This window comes from Sus scrofa, unplaced genomic scaffold (genome assembly GCF_000003025.6).
Source record: "Sus scrofa isolate TJ Tabasco breed Duroc unplaced genomic scaffold, Sscrofa11.1 Contig915, whole genome shotgun sequence".
NCBI classification, from domain to species: domain Eukaryota; kingdom Metazoa; phylum Chordata; class Mammalia; order Artiodactyla; family Suidae; genus Sus; species Sus scrofa.
This window is the reverse complement of record NW_018085349.1, coordinates 56,746-61,110: the sequence shown is the minus strand read 5'-3', so window position 1 is coordinate 61,110 and position 4,365 is coordinate 56,746.

Here is a 4,365-nt window from a genome sequence, read left to right as displayed (position 1 = left end):
AGCTACATGTAAAAGAATGAAATTGAAACATTCTCTAACACCATACACAAAAATAAACTCAAAATGGATTAAAGACCTAAATATAAGACCAGCTACTATAAAGCTCTTAGAGGAAAACATAGTCCAAACACTCTCCAACATAAACTACAGCAATATCCTCTTAGATTCACCTCCTAGAATAATGACAATAAAAACAAAAATAACAAATGGAATCTAATTCAACATAAAAGTTTTTGAAGAAAAAAAAAACAAAAGAAAAAGAAAACCCCCAGAATGGGAGAAAATATTTACTAATGAAGTAAATAACAAGGGATTAATCACTAAAATATATAAACACCACCTGCAGCTCAATATCAAGAAAACAAACAACCCCACCAAAAAATACTCAGAAGATCTAAACAGACAATTCTCCAAAGACACACAGATGGTCAAAAAAACACATGAAAAGATGTTCAGCATCACTCATTATCAGAGAAAGGCAAATCAAAACTACTGTGAGGTACCACCTTACACCAGTCAAAATGGCCATCATCAAAAAGTCTACAAACAATAAATGCTGCAAGGTGAAGGAGAAAAGGGAACCCTCTTACACTGTTGGTGGGAATGTAAATTGGTTCAACCATTATGGAAAACAGTATGGAGATTCCTCAAGAAACCAAAAATAGAATTACCATATGATGCAGCAGTCCCATTCCTAAGCATCTATCTGAAGAAAACCATGACTCAAAAAATACATGTACCTCAATGTTCAGTGTAGCACTATATACAATAGCTAAGACATGGAAACAACCTCAGTGTCCATCAACATAAGATGTGGTACATATATGCGATGGAGTATTACTCAGACATAAAAAAGAATGAAATAATGGCAATGTAGCAAAAGGATGCAGAAATTATCATGCTAAGTGAAGTTAGACAGTGAGACATAAACATCATATGCTATAACTTATACATGGAATCTAAAAAAAAAGGATACAATGAACTTATTTGCTGAATAGAAATGGATTCACACACTTTGACAAACTTATGGTTACCAAAGGAGACAGGTTGCCATGGGTGAGAGAAGGGGGATATACTGAGGGTTTGGGATGGAAATGTTCTAAAAATTAGATTGTGATGATGGTTGTACAAATGTAAGTATAATAAAATTCACTGAAGTAAAAAAAAAATAAAGGAACATCAGTAGGGAGTAGATTAAATAAAAAGGAACTTCCATGAGAAAAGTAATATAACGCCATCAGAAATATCAAACTCACCTAATATATGCTGACATGAAAGATAGCCATGATTTAGCAGGAAGTGAAAAGAGCAAGTCACAAAACAGCATGTATAAATTGTTCACACTGTTAAAATTACATATAAACCTATATTTATGTATAGAAGTATAGATTCATTCAAGAAATAAATGTTAGACTACGGTATACTTATTCAAGGTGTATATACATTCATTCAACAACAATTTGTTGAACTGTTTATGTGCCAGGCTTTGGATTATATTCATGTGTGTATTTTATTATGTGATATTTGCCTTTCCCTGGGTATACTGTTCATCTGTAGTGGAAAATACTCTGAATACTGGTATCATTGGTGGGGATTATGGAAGGTCTTTATCATCTCCTTCATGTATTTCTACATTGATAGATCAACGTCCAGTCCTAGCAAAACTGTAGTGTATTCATTGCAGATAATCATTCTGACACAGGTTAACCAAATATATTCAAAATTATGGTAGCAAAACTGTGGTGAAAGCAAATACATCAGCAAATGGCAAAGCCTGAAGAGGTTCTACTTACAATTTGTATGAGAGAAACAAAGGAAGGGGAGCTATTCTTTTCTGTGGACACTTTATTGGGCATATGATCACGAGGAGGATGACCGAAGCCCTGTGGTTGTGCAAAAAAGGAGGCTTATTTAACTTCCTATGATGTTTGCTATATTATCTCTGTCAACCATTTAAGAAGGCTATCATATCTAAGCACACTTTCTTTTCTTCCTTTCGGCTGCCCCGCAGCATATGGAGTTCCAGGGCTGGGGATCAGATGTGAGCCTCAGTTGTGAACTACACTGCAGCGATAGCAACACCAGATTTTGAACCCCACGTGCCAGGCTGGGGATCAAACCTGTGTCCCAGAGATGCAAGGAAACTGCCAGTCCACTGTGGCAATCTCATTGAAGCACAGCAGAAACTCCTCTGAGCATGTTTTCTGACCCAAATTATTAATAAATCTTTTGAATTTATCTGTTGGACACAGACGGAAAACAATGGAAGGTTCTAGCAGAGGTTTGCATAATTTGAAAGGCTTAGAATGAGGAAAGTGTGGTGAAAACATTCATAACCAAAATCTGAGGGGAAATTTTGACTGCAAGGACCAGGGAAGTGACATGTACCAAGGAGGTGACATCAACCAGGAAACAGGTCAGGTGTAAGACCAGAGTGAGTGGCAGGGACAGAACTGGGGAAGGCATGACCCCTCTAAATGAGGCAGCCACTGCTCTATTAAGAGCATGTAGGAGCCAAAGCTGATATTCCAAGCAAAACTGGAAATCAAGACTTTTGTGTGTGCAACTAGAGATTATCCTACCAAGTGAAGTAAGTCAGAAAGAAAAGGATAAATACCAATACCATATGCTATCACTTACATGTGGAATCTAAAATATGCACGAATGAACCATCTACAGAACAGAAACAGACTCACAGACATAGAGAACAGACTTGGGGCTGTCGAGGGGGAGGGAGTGGGATGGACTGAGAGTTTGGGAACTTAGTAGATAAAAACTATTATATTTAAAATGGATAAATAGGAGTTCCCATCATGGCTCAACAGTTAGGAACCTGACTGGGATCCTGAGGATGCAGGTTCAATCTCTGGCCTCACTCAGTGTGTTAAGGATCCAGCATTGCAGGGAGCTACAGTGTAGGTTGCAGATGTGGCTCAGATCCTGTGCTGCTATGGTTCTGGTGTAGGTGAGTAGCTACAGCTCCGTTTGGACGCCTAGCCTCGGAACCTCTATATGCCACGGGTATAGCCCTAAAAGACAAAAAGACCAAAAATAAATAAATATGATAAAATGTATAAACATAAGGGCTTACTGCAGAGCACAGGGAACTCTATCCAATATCCTGGGGTAGACCATGATGGAAATACATATATATATATTTGTATGACTGAGTCACTTTGCTGAACAGCGGAAATTGGCACAACATTGTAAATCAAGTTATACACTTTAATTTTTAAAAAAAGACTTTCATGAAAAACCTGTTTTTGAAAGGTTAGCAACTAAAATTCTTTTTACAAAATTTTAGGATTGGAGTTCTCACTGTGGTGTGGTGGGTTAATGATCCAGCCTATCTCTGTGGAGGCACTGGTTTGATACAGTATTGCTACAGCTGTGGCATAGGTTGCGGCTGCAGCTTAGATTCCATCCATATGCAGCCAATGTGGCTGAAAAAGAAAAAAAAAAAAGGATTTAGGATTGGAGATCTATGCATGTCTAAGAAGAGTCATACCAAAAACTTTTTTTAAAATTCCTTCATAGTAACTGCTGTAGAAGTGAAAATACATTACACAAAGATACACTGCATTTGTGCAAACACACACATCATCTTGGTGAAAAAGAGCAAAAATTGTTATATAGCCCATGTTGTATTACTGAGGTTAAGGATACTTGACCATTTGAAGTGTGACCTCTGAATGTAAGTCTAAAATGGGTTTTGACAGGAGAGGTTTCAATCTATGGGAAATTGAGGAAAAGAAGAAAAGTGAGTCAAGTAACTCCTTTACTGCAAGAATGCAGACAGCCACCTCAGTCACAGTACGTGGATATCGGTACTGTTCAAAGAAACAGCCACTCTGCAGGGGCTTCTGTTTAGTTATATTTGACTCTGGGCACACATAGCAAAAGTCCAGTGGATAAAAATCTCAGGTTAGGTTAGCTAAACTTTACCCTGAGAATCTGAAATCAAATCACAAGTTGATCATGAAATACTTACTTAGAAATAGCTACAGACAGGCCAGTAAGAACACTCCAAATGTTCCAGTGGTTTTCAGGCCATTGCTAGTGTGCTGCCTGTTCTCAAAGAAAACTTTTATGATGGCTTTCTTTTTCATAGAGACACTAAAGAAAATTGACTCTTACTGAGCCCTAAAGTTTTGTAACATTTTTGTGAAAACTTCCCTAATCAAGAAAGTGTGAAAAATCAGAAATTAGAGAGCCAAGTTCAGTATTCCAACAACCTTACACAAAAGCCAATGCATTTTTCATCCCAGGAAATGTTCCCTGGTCTTAAATGCAGAGCCTACTCGCTCTGTTTTCTCTGTTCTAACACGCTGAGTCACACATTGTAGTTCACAGAGCATCAGTGTT